Source organism: Panulirus ornatus, chromosome 51, assembly GCF_036320965.1.
Source record: "Panulirus ornatus isolate Po-2019 chromosome 51, ASM3632096v1, whole genome shotgun sequence".
Classification (NCBI taxonomy): Eukaryota; Metazoa; Arthropoda; class Malacostraca; order Decapoda; family Palinuridae; genus Panulirus; species Panulirus ornatus.
This window is the reverse complement of record NC_092274.1, coordinates 7,441,100-7,461,663: the sequence shown is the minus strand read 5'-3', so window position 1 is coordinate 7,461,663 and position 20,564 is coordinate 7,441,100. Positions and strand designations below refer to the sequence as shown.

Genomic DNA, 20,564 nt, shown 5'->3' with positions numbered 1-20,564 from the left:
CGCACGGAAACAGACGAGGAATGGCCCAACCCACCCACATACACATGTATATACATAGACGTCCACATACGCACATATACAAACATATACTTACACAGACATACACATATATATACACATGAACATATCCATACTTGCTGCCTTCATCCTTTCCTGTCGCTATGTATATATATAGGCATATATATATATATATATATATATATATATATATATATATATATATATATATATATATATATATATATATATATATATAAGCATGTCAAAGATGTATCTTTTTTCTTGTTTATCTAATAAAGTTTTCAAGTGCTTGTATATGCTAAGGCAAATGTTGGGGTAAGAATATTCTAAGATATTTCAATTATGATACAGGAGATGAGATGCTTCGAAAGAAAACGAAACTGAAAAAAGAGACTGAAAACGAGAAATGGTTCTTCTCTCTCTCACTCAAAAAAAGAAAAAAATATGATCAGTATTTTTATACATTTTCGTGGTATATGGAAAATGAAAATAGAACGGGCATATTGCGTATAGTGCGCGTATGGCGTATATTGCGCGTACGGGGCGTATTGCGTATATTACGCGTGATATTGGCTGAGGGCACAAAGGACGGGTCTCAATAGAATGGACCAGCCTCCTCAAGGTGGTAGCTTGAGAGTTTGTATATATGAATATCTACGAAGGTTGGTTGGGTGGGTGGGGGGAGAGGGGGGGGGAGAATATTCGTCGAATATTGATACAACGTGTGTTGTCCAGTATTCGCCTCCTGGTTGTAGATATTGCTTATAGGTTCAACATTGAGGTTGTAAGTTAAGATGTGGATGGGTGATTACGTTGCTCTGTTCAAGAAAAGTGACGCCGAGAAGTGGAGAGTGTGTGTGTGTAGAACCAGAGCTGCTTGTCATTCGTATAGAAAATGGGGGGAGGGGGAGCTGGGTTTCACGCCATGGACCTTCTGTAAGGCCATGGCGAGAAGATCTATTGGGTGACGAGGCGATAGATAGATAACATACAGGACCCAGAGAAGAGGTGGTAGAGGAGGAGGAAGGAGGAGGAGGGTGTGTTCCCCACTAGATGTTGGCCTGGGTGTGTGGTAATGGCAATGTCGTAGCTTTGTTTACTCGAGGCCCCTCGAACGTCACCAGTTGATGGATGAGAGTGAGGAAGATTGTGTCATGGTTGGATAGATGCGTGTGTGTGTGAGGGGGATAGGATATGGGCGGGGGAGCGATGGAGGAGGGGATGGGACATAGCAGGAGACATATGTGTGTGATAATGATAGATGGGAAGGAATTAGGGGGAGGTGGAGGGAAAAGAAGAGCGAGGGGTTAGGTTCATACGTTTAGAGAGGTTAGGGGTTGTGTGTGTGTGTGTGTGAGCGTAGAGGGACCATGACAGATGGGGTTCATAGAATAACGTGCTAAGTACAAGGCTAGGGTTAACACCAGGTGCGTACAAGGTTTTAAGAAGAGGCATGGCCGGCGTAGGAATGCGTAGTGCTACCTCTTGGTGTACGATATGGCCATCAAGATGCGTTGTACGCATGGTATATGGCACAGAAAGATACCGGATTTGCGTATTAAAGTCTCGTGTCTGTTGATGGATGTTAATAACGCATCTATAATCTAGTGAGTTTGCGAGGGATCGTTTTGAGTTACGGAAACAAAAGAGAGTGACTCCATAAGTCTATGAGAAATACTGAAGGACAAGAAGAGATAAAGATGTGTCGTCTCTTATAATGGATTAAGCAATCAATAAAGAAAATTCTGCTCCCCAAAATGGAGGGTTTGCCATAGAGGCAAAGTGATATTCAAATGAAGCTTTGTACATGATTAAGTACATGTAAATTACGAGGGAAGTACTGAGATGATTAAGGAAGTGAGTTATTCGTGTAGTTACGGTAATTAGTAGAGTAATGTTAGATATTTTTTCCCCCCTTTTCTTCGTCTTTTCTTGTGAATGATTGCTGTGTGAGGCACAAGACTGGTGACGGATGAAAACAGAAGTGAAATCAAATGAATTTTTTCTACAGGGGAAACTATAATGAAATCGTCTCGTACAGACGAACCACCGACCCCAAATTGACCTGTTGGGCACACAGAAGTGACAGAGCTAGTTTAGTCTTACAGCCTATGGATGTTTGAGGGCTGTCGCGTACAAGCCTATTCTTTCTTTGAGTTTTAAGAACAGGAAATATTGTGAGTTCGCGTCTCGGTCGTGAACGCTAACCCGATCGCTACACCACTCTTCGAGTCCAATTATAACGTTAAGATAGAAACAGTACGAAGAAATATGACACTAGAAGCTTCATACCTCGAGAGCAAGGAGTGAGAGCGATAAGAAGAAATGTCCTTCCAGATTTTTTGAGTAGGGTTTTTGAGACTACCCTCAACCTTGTGAGACAAAGGGGTAAGACAAGGGGTCAAGGAGTGGCTCATAATAAGAATGTTTCCTGGAAACACTGAGTCTACAACCCACCACCATCCAACACATCCCTTCCAAGTAGATGGTAGTTTTCTTGTGGTCCTCTGGAACTCCTGGACGGCACTGTGTTCCAGTACAAGCTCTGGAAAGGGAGCAGGGTCCAGGTGGAAGACCCCCTCTCTCACAAGGACGTGACGAAAGCGAACACAGGGACAAGGAACAATTGGAGAGGTAAAGTGTATGCAATTCCAGCGTATAATTGTGGTAGGAGAAGACAATATGTTTGGATTACGTGAAGAAGAAGAAGAAGAAGAAGAAGAAGAAGAAGAAGAAGAAGAAGAAGAAGGAGAAGAAGAAGAAGAGGAAAGTGTGAAAACAAGAAGGCACCAGAAGAAAAAAAAGGCGATGAAACATGGAAGGGTTTAAAAGAATGGGAGAGAAGAGGAAAGAACAAAGGAGGAATCCAGGAAATAGATATTAGATATGGGAAGAAATGGGAAAGGAGTTTGGCGAAGAGGCAGTGACGATAGATGAGATAAAAGGGGAAAGAAATGGGGAAAGACAGAGGATACACGGGGGAAAGAAGGAACAGGAGAAACAGAAGAGGAAGAGGAGAGCATGGAAGGGATAGAAAACAGAGGATAGGGTGCGAAAATGGTGAAGCTTTAAGTAGAAAGAGAAAGACGGAAGAGAATAACATGTATATAGAAAAAAATAGGAGAAATGATTGGCATGGAAAATGGATCTTAAGGAGAGATAGAAATGGGGTCAATTGGCAGGTATAGACATGTTCGCTTCTTATGGCTTTTACGAAAGCTCTTTCGTATTACGTAAAAGAATGTTTCGCAGTTCATTTACCTTGAAGCTAAGCCATGTCAGACAGCAACCAGTTGCATTGTAAATTTCAAGGATTGTAAAATGATTTTGTTTACACCTGCGCAGGGAATATGCTGTAAATAAGTGATTAGATTTTTTCGTTTTACAATGGCTTGTGTAACGATTTACACCTGGGCAGGGAATATGATGCTGTAAATAAGTGATTAGATTTCGTTTTACAATGACATGTGTAACGGTGTCACATAGATTCACACCTTTCCCATAAGTTTTCATTTGTTCTCTGCTTCCTTATGGATTCGGTCAGCCAGTCGGCTTGAACCCGGAGGTCAAGATAAAACCATATCTTGGGTTCACACACACCCACTCTCCCAGACTTCTACTATACTTTGTCGCTGTTTCCCGCGTTAGCCAGGTATCGCAAGGAAATAGACGAAAGAATGGCCAAACCCACCTACATACATATGTATATACATAAGCGCCCACACATGCACCTTACATATACATACACAGACATATACATATATACACATGTACATGTTCATACTTGCTGCCTTCATCCATTTTCTTCGCCAGGAAAAGACAACAAAAGCCCCATTCGTTCACACTCAGTCTCTACCTGTCATGTGTAATGCACCGAAACCACAGCTCCCTTTCGACATCCAGGCCCCACAAAACTTTCCATGGTAAAGCCAGATGCTTCACATGCCCTGGTTCAATCCACTGATAGCACGTCGACCCCGATATACCACATCGTTCCAATTCACTCTGTTCCTTGCACACTTTTCACCCTCCTGTATGTTCAGGCCCCGATCGCTCAAAATCTTTTTCACTCTATCCTTCCACCTCCAATTTGGTCTCCCACTTCTCGTTCCCTCCACCTCTGACACATATGTCCTCTTGGTCAATCTTTCCCCACTCATTCTCTCCATGTGACCAAACCATTTCAAAACACCCTCTTCTGCCCTCTCAACCACACTCTTTTTATTTCCACACATCTCTCTTACCCTTTCATTACTTACTCGATCAAACCACCTCACACCTCATATTGTCCTCAAACATTTCATTTCCAGCACATCCACCCTCCTGCGCACAACTCTATCCATAGCCCACGCCTCGCAACCATACAACATTGTTGGAACCACTATTCCTTCAAACATACCCATTTTTGCTCTCCGAGAAGCGAAAACTATAATAAGTTAAAAAGAATGTCTTAGTGTTATATATTAACAGGTTGAGGAGATGTAAAAAAGAAAAAAAGATTATACGAATTCGTTAGGTGTAAAAAGAATGATTTTACGAATTCGTTCGATGTTAGATGGTAAGTGAAGAGGGAAGAGATTTTTCAAAGTCACTGGTTCGATTCCTGCCAAAAGACTGAGGCATTATGAAGCAGTTGAACAGAATTAGAATACACTCTGAAAAGCCGCAAGTAAATAGTTAATTCATTAACGAAATTATCAAATGTTAACTGAGGCGTAATGCGAATGTCTGCCATCCAAGTCATTCCAAAAGGAATTTCCATTCCATAGCCAAGGATTTAAGTGTCCAAAGTGATTTCCACAATGCTTTATCTGGGAATACATTAACCTCGAGAACTCCAAGGGAGACCATTTAACTCAGACGAGAGAGAGAGAGAGAGAGGTTCTGGGAGTTTTAAAATAGTTGCACCTGCGTTGTAAAATGGACTGTAATAGGGGAGTCTGGGGGAGGGAAAAATAAAAAAGGCAAAAAAAAAAAGGGAAAGAGTTGGTTGTTTCAAACACCCCTGTTGTAGGTAAGGCCTAGGCAGTTCCAGGAACATTCCAGGGTCTGCTTAACTTTGTTTCCAGTTTTGGAACCCCCTCATTTCATTATTTTTTTTCTCTCTTTTTCTCTTTTCGATTTGGCTGGAAAGCCCTCCACCCTCTAGCCTCAGGTGTGGCCGACGTCGATGCACAACGTACTGGATGTCCTTGAGCGGGGGGTCCCCCCCCCCCCCCGAGCTGTGGAAACTGGAAAGAGAAAGAGAGGGAGAGAGGGAGAGAGAGAGAGAGAGAGAGAGAGAGAGAGAGAGAGAGAGAGAGAGAGAGAGAGAGAGAGAGAGAGAGAGGTTAAGAGAAAAGAATGATTCATTGTAATTTAAGCACAAAGTGGCCTTAGAAAGAAAGGGTTGGGGGATTTTGCCCACTGTCCTGGAAAGGCTTTTTGAAAAAAAGGGGCTGTCAATAGCTCACATGATGTACTTACGCTACGTCTGTGTGTGTGTGTGTGTGTGTGTGTGTACGTGACCCCTTTCCCCCCCTATGACGACCCTCCTTATTAGGTTGAGACTTCAATATATTCCTATATAAATTGTACTCACTAACCCCCCACTCCCAGAAAAAAAAATCAAAAAATTAAAAAATCAAGATTGAAAATTAAGAAATTTAAAATTTAATATAGTTTTTTTTTTTTTTGGACTTGATGATTACACATTCATGAATGTGTTTTTTGCTTCCATCATTCCCAAGTGCTGATTCTTGACAGTAGCATGTCAAAGAGGCGAACTATAACGTATTTTTCCACATTTCTTATCTTGTGTGTACAATTATTCCGTGGGAGTTCTTTTCCCCTTTTTTTGTTTCTTTAATAAGTTTCGAAAATTTCGCATATTCAATTAAGCTCTTAGTGAAAAAATTCCTCCCAGATAATTGAGTTAGGCGAAAGAATAACGAATGAAAATAAAAAGAAAATGGGGGGTGGGGGGCCTCGCTATACGTATAGTTTATAATTTTACATCAGTCAAATATCTGTAATTTCCTGATATGTCGAAATAGAAAGAAGAAGAAGAAAAATTGTGAATCAAAATTCTGATGCATATGATTATGAAATAATGATATTGACTTTGAAATGTCAGAGAGCACATTGTAGTAGGAGAGGAATACAGTCTTGTATTTTGAATTTGGTCGCCCTTTCCTGCGTTGGCGAGGTAGCGCCAGGAACAGACGAGGGAAAGGGCCACGCATTCGTTCACACTCGGTTTCTTATCCGTCTTATGTAATGCACCGAAACCCTAGCTCCCTGTCCACATCCAGGCCCCACAGACCCTTCCCATATATATATATATATATATATATATATATATATATATATATATATATATATATATATATATATATATATATATATATATATTCCTATTCCTGTGAGTCCACGGGGAAATGAAACACGCTAAGTTCCCAAGTGCACTTTCGTGTCATAATCACATCATCAGGGGAGACACAAGAGAGAAATATAACAGTCAGTTGATATACAACGAAGAGACGTAGCTAGGACGCCATTTGATAAACAAGACAGACAACGATAAGTTTATGAACGCTCGTTGTATGTTTTGGACAATCACATGTTTACCAAATGGCGTCCTAGCTTCGTCTCTTCGATGTATATCAACTGACTGCTATATTTCTCTCTTGTGTCTCCCCTGATGATGTGATTATTACACGAAAGTACACTTGGGAACTTTTCGTGTTTCATTTTCCCCGTGGACTCATAGGAATATATATATATATATATATATATATATATATATATATATATATATATATATATATATATATATATATATATATATATATATATATATATATATATATATATATATATATATATATATATATATATATATATATATATATATATATATATACATCCACATGGAAAAGAAATATGAACGTGGGGAAATGTAAAAAGAAGAAAAAAAAAAAACACAAAATAGAAAAAAAATAAAAGATGTTATTTGGAATCGAAGGTGTTTCTGTAAGGAAGTCATTTCGACATATTTAAAGCGTGGAGGGAAACCCCAGCTCCCCACCACTCTTATGTGGAGATGTTGCTGATAAACGTTTTACAATTTACTTTTGAAAATAAGTGTGTAAGAAATTGTAAATTGAATGACGAACAAAATTAGATGGGGCTCTTTGGGTCTTGAAGGCACCTGGAATGTTTGGATGTGGTTCCAGGTTGAGGAACTGTATGTAGAGAGAGGCGTAGAATGTAGAATGAGGTGGAAGAGGAGGGGAAATAAGTGTAGAGAAATGGGGTGTTGAGTTTGGAATAGGGTGGGAAAGGAGAAGAATGGTGGAGGAAGAGGTGGTTACGAAACAATAGGGTGGAAAAGGAATAGTGTGTTGATGGAAGAGGTGTTCAGATGTATAAGCTGGAAAAGGAAGAGTGTGTTGGTGGAAGAGACGTTCAGATGTATAAAGTTGAAAAGGAAGAATGTGTTGGTGGAAGAGACGTTCGGATGTATAAGGTGGAAAAGGAACAGTGTGTTGGTGGAAGAGACGTTCAGATGTATAAGGTGGAAAAGGAACTGTGTGTTGGTGGAAGAGACGTTCAGATGTATAAGGTGGAAAAGGAACTGTGTGTTGGTGGAAGAGACGTTCAGATGTATAAGGTGGAAAAGGAACAATGCAGAGATAGAGATAAACAAGATAATTAGATGTGGAAGGGTAACAGATGTGGATGGAACAGACGAACGTACATATAGATGTAACCAACGGGGTGTTTGTGTGTTTGTGTGTATGCAAATTCTCACGTGTATTTTGCCTGTTTATCTGTATCCTGTCTGTGAGTTCCATATGCAAATATGTGAGCATATGCATGTGTGGGTCTGTCTGGTTCTTGTGGCTGTGTGTCTGTTTCTGTGAGGTGGTCTATTGCATAGACTTTTTTAAGGTCAGAAGGTCGGAGTTCAAATTGGAGGAGAGGAGGGGGTCAGTTTGGAGTGGGGTCAAAAGGCTGGAGTTCAAATTAGAGGTGAAGGAGGGGGGTCAGTTTGGAGTGGGGTCAAAAGGCAGGAGTTCAAATTAGAGGTGAAGGAGGGGGGTCAGTTTGGAGTGGGGTCAAAAGGCTGGAGTTCAAATTGGAGGTGAAGGAGGGGGGTCAGTTTGGAGTGGGGTCAAAAGGCTGGAGTTCAAATTAGAGGTGAAGGAGGGGGGTCAGTTTGGAGTGGGGTCAAAAGGCAGGAGTTCAAATTAGAGGTGAAGGAGGGGGGTCAGTTTGGAGTGGGGTCAAAAGGCTGGAGTTCAAATTGGAGGTGAAGGATGGGGGTCAGTTTGGAGTGGGGTCAAAAGGCTGGAGTTCAAATTGGAGGTGAAGGAGGGGGGTCAGTTTGGAGTGGGGTCAAAAGGCTGGAGTTCAAATTAGAGGTGAAGGAGGGGGGTCAAAAGGCTGGAGTTCAAATTAGAGGTGAAGGAGGGGGGTCAGTTTGGAGTGGGGTCAAAAGGCTGGAGTTCAAATTAGAGGTGAAGGAGGGGGGTCAGTTTGGAGTGGGGTCAAAAGGCTGGAGTTCAAATTAGAGGTGAAGGAGGGGTGTCAGTTTGGAGTGGGGTCAAAAGGCTGGAGTTCAAATTAGAGGTGAAGGAGGGGGGTCAGTTTGGAGTGGGGTCAAAAGGCTGGAGTTCAAATTGGAGGTGAAGGATGGGGGTCAGTTTGGAGTGGGGTCAAAAGGCTGGAGTTCAAATTGGAGGTGAAGGATGGGGGTCAGTTTGGAGTGGGGTCAAAAGGCTGGAGTTCAAATTGGAGGTGAAGGAGGGGGTCAGTTTGGAGTGGGGTCAAAAGGCTGGAGTTCAAGGGTTATTGGAGGTGAAGGAGGGGTCATTTTGGAGTGATAAGGGAATGTTGTTAAAAAAAATGCCAATGTGTGTGAGTGTGTGTGTGTGTGTGTGTGTGTGTGTGTGTGTGTGTGTGTGTGTGTGTGTGTGTGTAAAAAATATGGTAAATTTACACAGATACAAATTAGAATTTTGTGATCTTGATATTGAAATACCCTCTATGTAAAAAAATTTTTTGATATATTTGTTTCCAAAACGTCAGATGGCTCACGTACACAAAACCTGTTCCAAAAGATTACATATTTAAAATCTTTTTTCTTTTATTTAAATAATTACACATTTGACATATTTAAAAATATTTTGTTTTTTTCTTTTACATTTCAATAATTAGACATTTATGATAAGAAATGTGATGTGAGGAATGAGAAATATAGATGTGATATGACAGGTGGATCGTGGCGAAGAGGGAATAGATATAAAAGATAAGAAAATAAAACGCGTTAGAGATAGGAGCTCTATTTTTTCTTAGGGGGGGGCGAGAGGAAGGGGGATGGAAGGGGGTGAGAGAGAGAGAGAGAGAGAGAGAGAGAGAGAGAGAGAGAGAGAGAGAGAGAGAGAGAGAGAGAGAGAGAGAGAGAGAGAGAGAGCATTTCAGAAGTGAAGGTAGGAGGCAAGTCGACAATATTGTCAGAACTCTCTCTCTCTCTCTCTCTCTCTCTCTCTCTCTCTCTCTCTCTCTCTCTCTCTCTCTCTCTCTCTCTCTCTCCCTCTCTCTCTCTCTCTCTGCACCCGCCCCTAATGTATAACACTTTTTTGACCTTTTCGTTAGTCTGACGATGTGCTGTTCTTACTTCTGTGCTACAGTGTTGTTAGATGTTGTAACTGCTGTGCTACAGTGCTGTTAGATGTTGCAACTGCTGTGCTACAGTGCTGTTAGATGTTGTAACTGCTGTGCTACAGTGTTGTTAGATGTTGTAACTGCTGTGTTACAGTGTTGTTAGATGTTGTAACTGCTGTGCTACAGTGTTGTTAGATGTTGTAACTGCTGTGCTACAGTGTTGTTAGATGTTGTAACTGCTGTGCTACAGTGCTGTTAGATGTTGTAACTGCTGTGCTACAGTGCTGTTAGATGTTGTAACTGCTGTGCTACAGTGTTGTTAGATGTTGTAACTGCTGTGCTACAGTGCTGTTAGATGTTGTAACTGCTGTGTTACAGTGCTGTTAGATGTTGTAACTGCTGTGCTACAGTGCTGTTAGATGTTGTAACTGCTGTGCTACAGTGCTGTTAGATGTTGTAACTTCTGTGCTACAGTCTGTTAGAAGTTGTAACTGCTGTGCTACAGTGTTGCTAGATGTTGTAACTGCTCTGTTACAGTGTTGTTAGATGTTGTAACTGCTGTGCTACAGTGTTGCTAGATGTTGTAACTGCTGTGCTACAGTGGTTTCTGATACTCCTCGAAGTGATGGTTTCTGGTTATCCTTAAAGTAATGGTTTCTGGTCATCCTTGAAGAAGTAATGGATTCTGGTCATCCTTGAAGAAGTGATGGTTTCTGGTCATCCTTGAAGAAGTGGTGGTTTCTGGTCACATTGATGATTTCTGGTCATCCTCGAAGATCATGATGGTTTCTGGTCATCCGCGAGTCGATCAAGGGCCAAAAGGAAACCCTTAAAGACATAGTCGATCAAGAACCAAAAGGAAACCCCAAAGACATAGTCGATCAAGAACCAAAAGGAAACCATTAAAGACATGGGTCGATCAAGAACCAAAAGGAAACCATTAAAGACATGGGTCGATCAAGAACCAAAAGGAAATCCCCAAAGACATAGTCGATCAAGAACCAAAAGGAAACCATTAATGACATAGTCGATCAAGAACCAAAAGGGAACCATTAAAGACATAGTCGATCAAGGACCAAAAGGAAATCCCCAAAGACATAGTCGACCAAGAACCAAAAGGGAACCATTAAAGACATAGTCGATCAAGAACCAAAAGGAAACCATTAAAGACATAGTCGATCAAGAACCAAAGGAAACGCCCAAAGACATAGTCGATCAAGGACCAAAAGGGAACCCTTAAAGACATATTCTTCCCCCCCCCCCCCATCACAGTTCACAGTTGGGGGAAACACGATAAGAGAAAACCTCGGTGATGTCTTCTTGCAGGTGAGGTCAAATTAGCAATTTGCCAACTGCTGGTGCCGGAGCCAATTACCCCACCCCCCCCAAACAACCCCCCAACCATCCATCCACCCCCCCCCCTCCTCTCCCTAGGCATAACAAGGGCCAAATTGTAATTACAGGGTTGAGAACAGTTTACCTTGAACCGGGGGAGGAGGCACCTGTTTGTGTTGGTGTGATTTCGAGAGAAGGATATGCAAATGTGAACTGGAAATGTGGTGGTGGGGGGGGAATATCACCTTCAAGTAGCTCACCTTACCCTGCTGCGCGGCGGAGACGGGGGTGGGTGCCTTGTGTGGGGGGGGCGAAACTGGTCATGGGACGAAAAAGGGGTTTGGGATATATTGATGCACTATTTCTCCCAGGTATGATTTACAGACGACACTGGGCAGGTAGTCATGATCCCCCTGTGCAATGAGTATGATTTCCCCCGGTGCAATGAGTATGAACCCTCCCCCAGTGCAATGAGTATGAACCCTCCCCCAGTACAATGAGTATGAACCCTCCCCCAGTACAATGAGTATGAACCCTCCCCCAGTACAATGAGTATGAACCCTCCCCCAGTACAATGAGTATGAACCCTCCCCCAGTACAATAAGTATGAACCCTCCCCCAGTACAATGAGTATGAACCCTCCCCCAGTACAATAAGTATGAACCCTCCCCCAGTACAATGAGTATGAACCCTCCCCCAGTACAATGAGTATGAACCCTCCCCCAGTACAATGAGTATGAACCCTCCCCCAGTACAATGAGTATGAACCCTCCCCCAGTACAATGAGTATGAACCCTCCCCCAGTACAATGAGTATGAACCCTCCCCCAGTACAATAAGTATGAACCCTCCCCCAGTACAATGAGTATGAACCCTCCCCCAGTACAATAAGTATGAACCCTCCCCCAGTACAATGAGTATGAACCCTCCCCCAGTACAATGAGTATGAACCCTCCCCCAGTACAATGAGTATGAACCCTCCCCCAGTACAATGAGTATGAACCCCCCACCTTGCAACCTCGTACACGATTTAGCGTATTGCATGTTCAGCCACTCCCTGTTCAACCCCCCCCCACTTCAACCCCCTCCCCCCCACGAAGTAGTACAGTGTGTGGAGCGGACGGACATACTCATGTATACCCCTCGACCCAGTGTATGACAAGTATACTCCAGGTATGTTTATGTATTACAAGGTGCCGTGGCGAGCGAACATTGAGCGAGTTCGCCTCGCGTCATGAGCTCGACTCGGGGGAGTTTAAAAGGGGGGAAGGGGAAGAGGAGGAAGGGGGAAATGGGGGGAAGAAGGGGGGAGTTTAAAAGGGAGGAAGGGGAAGGGGGAAATGGGGAAGAAGGGGGGAGTTTAAAAGGGGGGAAGGGGAAGAGGAGGAAGGGGAAGGGGGAAATGGGGGGAAGAAGGGGGGAGTAAAAGGGAGGAAGGGGAAGAGGGGGAAGGGGGAAGAAGGGGGAGTTTTAAAAGGGGGGAAGGGGAAGAGGAGGAAGGGGAAGGGGGAAATGGGGTGAAGAAGGGGAGTTTAAAAGGGGGGAAGGGGAAGAGGAGGAAGGGGAAGGGGGAAATGGGGGGGAAGAAGGGGGAGTAAAAGGGAGGAAGGGGAAGAGGGGGAAGGGGGAAGAAGGGGGGAGTTTAAAAAGGGGGGAAGGGGAAGAGGAGGAAGGGGAAGGGGGAAATGGGGTGAAGAAGGGGAGTTTAAAAAGGGGGAAGGGGAAGAGGAGGAAGGGGAAGGGGGAAATGGGGGGAAAGAAGGGGGGAGTAAAAGGGAGGAAGGGGAAGGGGGGAGTAAAAGGGGGGAAGGGGAAGAGGAGGAAGGGGAAGGGGGAAATGGGGGGAAAGAAGGGGGGAGTAAAAGGGAGGAAGGGGAAGGGGGGAGTAAAAGGGGGGAAGGGGAAGAGGAGGAAGGGGAAGGGGGAAATGGGGGGGAAGAAGGGGGGAGTAAAAGGGGGGGAAGGGGAAGAGGAGGAAGGGGAAGGGGGAAATGGGGGGAAAGAAGGGGGGAGTAAAAGGGAGGAAGGGGAAGAGGAGGAAGGGGAAGGGGGAAATGGGGGGGAAGAAGGGGGGAGTAAAAGGGAGGAAGGGGAAGGGGGAAATGGGGGGAAGAAGGGGGTAGTAGTGGGGGTAATTTGACATCATAATTTGACCCGTGTTATATAATCAAGGGGGGGCCGTGCGTCGCCGCCCCCCTTTCCCCCCACCCTCGCAACTTTTTCTCTTCTTCCCCTCCCCTTTCCCTTCCCCCGCTTCGTCGGAATCCTTAAAGGGGGGAAGGGGGGCCTTTTTTTTTCCCCCCCTTGCGCCAGGGCCTGGCTGCTGGCTCACGATACGTTTAGCAGGACGTGTGAACCGACGAATGATGGTGTATCATCGTCCCCCCTCTTGCTTTAAGGGCCTTTTACTCACCTACCATCCTTTTAAGGGCCTTTTACTCACCACCTCCTTTTAAGGGCCTTTTACTCACCTTCCACCCTATTTAAGTGCATTATACTCACCTCCCACCCTTTTAAGGGCCTTTTACTCACCTCCCATCCTTTTTAAGGGCCTTTTACTCACCTCCCATCCTTTTTAAGGGCCTTTTACTCCACTACCATCCTTTTAAGGGCCTTTTACTCACCTCCCACCCTTTTTAAGGGCCTTTTACTCACCTCCCACCCTTGTTAAGGGTCTTTTACTCCCCTGCCATCCTTTTAAGGGCCTTTTACTCACCTACCATCCTTTTAAGGGCCTTTTACTCACCTCCCATCCTTTTAAGGGCCTTTTACTCACCTCCCATCCTTTTTAAGGGCCTTTTACTCACCTCCCATCCTTTTTAAGGGCCTTTTACTCACCTCCCATCCTTTTTAAGGGCCTTTTACTCACCTCCCATCCTTTTAAGGGCCTTTTACTCACCTACCATCCTTTTGAGGGCCTTTTACTCACCTCCCATCCTTTTAAGGGCCTTTTACTCACCTCCCATCCTTTTTAAGGGCCTTTTACTCACCTCCCATCCTTTTTAAGGGCCTTTTACTCACCTCCCATCCTTTTTAATGGCCTTTTACTCACCTCCCATCCTTTTTAAGGGCCTTTTACTCACCTCCCATCCTTTTTAAGGGCCTTTTACTCACCTCCCATCCTTTTTAAGGGCCTTTTACTCACCTCCCATCCTTTTTAAGGGCCTTTTACTCACCTCCCACCCTTTTTAAGGGCCTTTTACTCACCTTCCACCCCTATTTAAGTGCATTATACTCACCTCCCACCCTTTTAAGGGCCTTTTACTCACCTCCCATCCTTTTTAAGGGCCTTTTACTCGCCTTCAATCTTGTTAAGGGCCTTTTACTCCCCTCCCACCCTTGTTAAGGGTCTTTTACTCCCCTACCATCCTTTTAAGGGCCTTTTACTCACCTACCATCCTTTTAAGGGCCTTTTACTCACCACCCTTTTTAAGGGCCTTTTACTCACCTTCCACCCTATTTAAGTGCATTATACTCACCTCCCACCCTTTTAAGGGCCTTTTACTCACCTCGCACCCTTTTTAAGGGCCTTTCACCCACCTCCTACCCTTTTAAGGACCTTTTACTCGCAACGGAGTCGGATATCTTGGACGAGCGACGTGTCGCACATGTAAATAAAATCGTAAATCGTAAATGGGACGCGTGCGGCTTGCGCTCCCCCCCCCCCCCCCATGCCGTGAGTAGCTTGAGGGGGAAAGGGTAAATATTATCGGTGAGGGGAATTCGATCGCGTACGACGGGGCGATAGCATCCAGAGCGCGCCTTTTTTTTTTTAAGCCATTTCGTAGGGGAGGTCCCGCATGGCTTGACCTAACCTCCCGCTTCGATTTCTCCTCTCCCCCACGACTGTTTATATGGGTCAGAGGGAGGCAAGCTACCCTCTCCTACCAGGTCAGTGGATGTTGTGAATGGGTAATAAGGGGATGTTTCTTGCCCCCAAGGGGGAGGGGGGGGGGTGTTGGGATGAAGTGGGGTCCTTCATACGTCACAGAGAAGTGGGAACACAAGGTGGGTAGGGGGGCAAAGATTGGAGGCGCGTGTCCCACTTTCAGAAGGAAGTGAGAACGAAGCGTTGAGGTTTTTAATGTCTTTTCTCCTCCACCCCAGAGGATTAGGGGTCACTCGCGTTCCAGGCGCTGCCTCGCTGAGGTGGGAAAGACACGCAGCAAGAACTGTTTCATTTGGGGGTTAGTGGATGCCGAAGGGCGGCGTGCGAGGGGGTAAGAAAAAGGGTTCGATTCTGCAGACTCCATTGAGAGAAGGATCTCACAGTAGGATTGACGAATCCATAAACAGATTAAACCGCCATGGTGACACCACACTTAAGCCATTTCCCTCGTTAGCGAGGTAGCGTCAAGAACATTGGACTGAGCCTTAGAGGGAGACCTCCCCATCCGTAAACAGATTAAACCGCCATGGTGACACTACACCTCCTTACCGCAGACACACACTCAACCTGAACCACTCATACTCCTTTCTTCCTTCTCGCACACACGCCTTACCCTTGGCAGACTCATATCCTTCCAAGAGCATTCCTTTCCCTACCATATAGCGAGAGCGGGGTCCAAAAAAGCATCTCGCTTAACCATATCATAATGCTCTTTCCAAATCCATAAATGCCACGTAAGAACTCTCCTCTATTTCTGTAAAAGCATTTCTCACACACATTCTTCAAGTGCGAGCACACACACACACATGATCCGCATATCCTCTTTGTTCCTCCATGATCGGGTGCTCTGGGCATTCCAACACCACCACTGCTTCAAATTATCCCCCTAAACTACTTTAGAGAAATTCAGAAACCTTCGTCTCTTGGCTCATCGCTGGAATGCCTGGCGGTGTTCTTAGGGCGCCTTGCTAGTTGGAGGTGGGGTTGGGTTCCCCTTTCGAAGCGTTCCAGACCCAATTGGGAATATTTCAGATTCTGGAAATTACAGTTAAACTGGAGTTCCATACTCTGAGCCCCGCGTGAGGATTTCTTTGAATCATCGTAAACCAAGAGCGAGTGCATTCGACAGTTGTATACACCTGTTGCTTTCCTAAGAGATAAAAAATATAGAAGACATTATGACCCCTTGAAGATCAGGTTTTAAAGGTATATGAACCTTCTTGAAGAGGTTAGAGTTTCTTTAGATGTAGCCAAGAGTGTCTTTTATTATCTTAAAATGCCTTAGTGCCATTCAGAGGAAGACAGAGATTATTGGCCTCCAAGCTAGACTATGTGGTGTAGACTAGTCCACCTCACCTCCCATCTTCTAACCCCTTTGCCCACCACCACGTCAGACACACCCGGAGTTCCGCTGGACCATATCAAGGTGGGGGGGGCTTAAATAACCCCCCACCCCCAACTCATCCCACACCCCACCAGCCCAGATTTCCACCTTGAGACAATGTAATGGAGGCGAGGCTCGCGCGCAGCCATGCGCAATTCCTACTTGAGGGAAGGTGGGTGTGTTACACACACACACACACTCCCCCATTCCCCATCACCACCGAGGCTTCGGTGGGAATGGGGAAGGGGGGAGAATTAGCATAGACAGAGATGGCCATGTTGATCAGGGGGAAGGGGGAATGTTTCCTGCAGGGAAAGAGAGGGGGCCCTTTATATTAATGACCCCCCCCACGGCAAGAGGAGGAAGCCAAGTGCTTGTGGATTGCCCGTCTTCGTACGTGAAGAGACAGTCCGTGCTTTTTGTGCTGCAACTTCTGTCCACACATGCGTTATTGTGTGTGTGTGTGTGTGTGTGTGTGTGAGAGAGAGAGAGAGAGAGGGAGAGAGAGAGAGAGAGAGAGAGAGAGAGAGAGAGAGATGAACACTCACACCAGGTACGTTGCGACACATGTCGGCGAGTATCGACACACACACACACACACACACACACACACAGTATTTCATAGATTACATTTTGGACTAGTGTTCTTGTTTTCCTAGAACAGTATTTCATGAATTACATTTTGAATAATGTCCTCTTCTCCCTAAAACAGTATTTCATGAATTACATTTCGGATTAATATCTTTTTTTTCCCCTAAACAGCATCTCTTTTTTAGAATTACATTTCAGATTATTCTCTGGATATCCTTCAATTCCCTTCCCTTTCCGGTTATCTTTAATGTAATTTGACTCCTTGTGTGGTTAAATGTAAACCCCCCATTTGATTGTACTTGAGAATGGTAATCGGACGTGTATATAAATTCTTGCTTTTGGACAGGGATGAGATGGTGACAACGGGAGATGATGAAAGGCGACAGAGGAGAAAATGAGTTACAGGAACATGACGGAGGGCCATCAGTTTAGGTAAGTCTGTTTGGCAGTATTGGACGATTAGTTTGTAACTCTCGTTCGGTGTACTTGACTGTTCGTGTACTGGTGGAGTATGTGAGCAATGGACGAAGCTACGTGTGTTTTTTATCGCAAGGACTAGGATTGGGATAGATGTGTACGTGTTGTTGCCAGCTTACGACACGCTTACGACACCACACTGCTTTAAGCTTGCAGTACATCTCTTGAGGGGGGGGTGTGGTTACTTCATACGCAGCTGTCGTAGATGTAAAACCAAAATAGACATCGTTCTTATGCGTGTGCGATGAGCTCACCCCATCCCGCCAAATATTGTGATCTTACGACAAGATTAATCTCCCATGTGCACGTAACGTCATGCAAAGACGTATTGTGGGGTCTTAAGTGCGTATATGTGCTGTTGAATGCGTATGTGTAATGTGAGCCGAAGGCAAAGCATTCTTCATCATCACGCAGGATGTTTTTGTTAAAGCATACACCTTAGTTGCTTTCTCGTAAACTCATTCCACCTTTTCTCGTAGGTAATGAGAGGTATCCAGTACGAGTTAATTACAGCTGTATATATACACTAGTGAGGCGTAGGCGGGAGGGGTAGTAGCGTAATATTTCTCAACTGGACCTTCCCCCTGTCCAAACCGCTTCCCGTTTTCTATCCTTGTGAAAACAATGCATTATCTCACGTCAGGTCTTCTCTTCCGCTCTCGTTTTTTTTTTTTGGAGGGGTCGGTGTTTACACGTTATGAAGACTGTGCTAAACTGCATCTTAATTGCCTTCCCATAGCGATGGAAACCACCCAACAACCATCCCCCCCCCCCCCCAGATCATCATTATAGCTTAGACTGGTGTGCCCCATTCATTGATAATGAGGGTCGTTAGCGTTGCTGGTGATGAAGCTGCTTCAACGTATCCATAGGGTCGAGGTTGCCACGGCGTAGCTGTTCGAGATATAGCACTGTTTTGCCCCCACGCGTTCAGCGGTAAGTGCGTTCGAAGTCGAGAGTTTCAATAAGGCTTGGGTGTTCTAAGACATGGGATGAAGAACAATAAAAGTTATACATCGCTGGAGGATGTGTTCATTGTTACCATTTTGAACGGACATGGGAGGTCGGGTGACCTCGCCCCCCCCCCCCCCCCCTTCCCTCACTCTGTGAGGGTGAACGATATATATAAGGTGTTCATTACGTACGCATGCGCAGAGGCTGGTAATGACATGTGCCTTGCGCGCATTCTTCATATCCGTATAATGTATTCATATTACTGTATCAACTCTTTTCATTTTTTTTTTCTTTAAACTTTATCGTCATTTATATTAAGGCCCATTTTGGTGTGTTCTCGGAACTCGGGGGGGGGGGGGGGGGGGGAAGAGCCCAGAACGTTATTTTTGGGGAGATGGGATAAAAATGCCCCTGTGTATTGGTGGCCCTAGATGATATACAGATAAAAATGCCCTGTGTATTGGTGGCCCTAGATGATATACAGATAAAAATGCCCTGTGTATTGGTGGCCCTAGATGATATACAGATAAAAATGCCCTGTGTATTGATGGCCCTAGATGATATACAGATAAAAATGCCCTGTGTATTGGTGGCCCTAGATGATATACAGATAAAAATGCTCCTGTGTATTGGTGGCCCTAGATGATATACAGATAAAAATGCTCCTGTGTATTGGTGGCCCTAGATGATATACAGATAAAAATGCCGTGTGTATTACTGGCCCTAGATGATATACAGATAAAAATGCCCTGTGTATTGGTGGCCCTAGATGATATACAGATAAAAATGCCCTGTGTGTTGGTGGCCCTAGATGATATACAGATAAAAATGCCTTGTGTATTGGTGGCCCTAGATGATATACAGATAAAAATGCCTTGTGTATTGGTGGCCCTAGATGATATACAGATAAAAATGCCCTGTGTATTGGTGGCCCTAGATGATATACAGATAAAAATGCCCTGTGTATTGGTGGCCCTAGATGATATACAGATAAAAATGCCCTAGATGGTCTAGGTGACCAGGTTAACACAAGTGTCATATATACTGTCCCCCTCCCTAAAAAAAATGAATGTTTGTGTGAATATCAGTTACACTGGGGGGCCCCCACGCTGCCCCGCCCCCCCTAAAACCCCTAGCCAGAGCATATTGTGGCCCCGTAGGCCCCCGTCTAACCCTATATGTATATATATATATATATCTCTCAACGCAGCTTGGACAACCCTGTGTTATCTCCGGGTTCTCTTAGGGCCCAAAGTCTCTTGGGCCACTGGCGTGCATGTCAACCATAATGAGGTGTGTATTGATCCCACTGTGTGTGTGGTGTGTGTGTGTGTCCATCCCCTGCACAGAGTCCGTGGCTGTACCAATCCCCTAATGACGCAATTGGTCTGATTGATGACCCTGGTCGTTAAGGGATGATAGTTATAACCCCCTGAGATAGACAGATGGCATCAATGTCTCTGTTTTGGGGGACGCCCTTGGGTGAATCCCAGCTGATCGGTCCCAGGTACAGGCGGAATAAGCCCACACATTTGACTGCTGGCATTCACAAAACAATGGTTCACTGAAGGGGGAAAAGAAAGGGGGGCGCGGGCGCGCGCCCAGGAAGGCAGTGTATACACATAAGGTCATTGTCACGCCTTAGCTGACACGCTAAAGCTCTAGTGTTGACTGGAAGCTGAGGTGGCTGGTGCTGCAGCTGCAGCAGCCACTGGAGGAGGTCAGCGCCCTTTTGTGATGTACATGATCCGATCACCGGCAAAGCTTAAAACCTCAGAGTGAGTGTGAGGATTTTCGTCCACTCGAGGCGTCAGGAGGAGCGTGGGTTTTTGACCCACTGGGGCTTTAACAAGATGGGGGGGTTCGGGGTTGGCTTGACCTATGGCTAGCGAGGTTGTCCCTCTCTCTCTCTCTTGACCCAGTGATAGTGTTCGTGTTTTACATGTTGGAAAATAATGCAAAAAATGTCATCCTATGAATTATATTTGTATATCAGGAAAGAGAGATGCTTGTGTGTGTGTGTGTGTGTGTGTGTGTGTGTGTGTGTGTGTCTGTGTGTCTGTGTCTGTGTGTGTGGGTGTGTAATCTCTATAATCTATTTCCGATACGTTTATCAGTTGTTATCGCGTTATCTTTGGTTCTTCCGTTCCGGCGTACTTGGAAGAACTTGTTCATCTCACCAGACTGGTTACAGACTTGAAAGTTGTGGTCAGGTCACCCCTTACTCCTCTCTCTTCCATGGTGGGTAAGGTCAAGGCATGCC

General features: G+C 44.9%; 1 long non-coding RNA gene across 1 annotated transcript in view; it reads left to right on the top strand.

Moving 5' to 3' along the window:
* The window catches only part of LOC139764762 (uncharacterized), a 262,860-nt gene that overhangs the window by 21,840 nt on the left and 220,456 nt on the right, over nucleotides 1-20,564 (top strand). Inside the window, exon 2 of the long non-coding RNA XR_011716458.1 lies at nucleotides 17,217-17,302. This is a non-coding gene — a long non-coding RNA (uncharacterized lncRNA). The remainder of the gene's footprint in view (nucleotides 1-17,216; nucleotides 17,303-20,564) is intronic.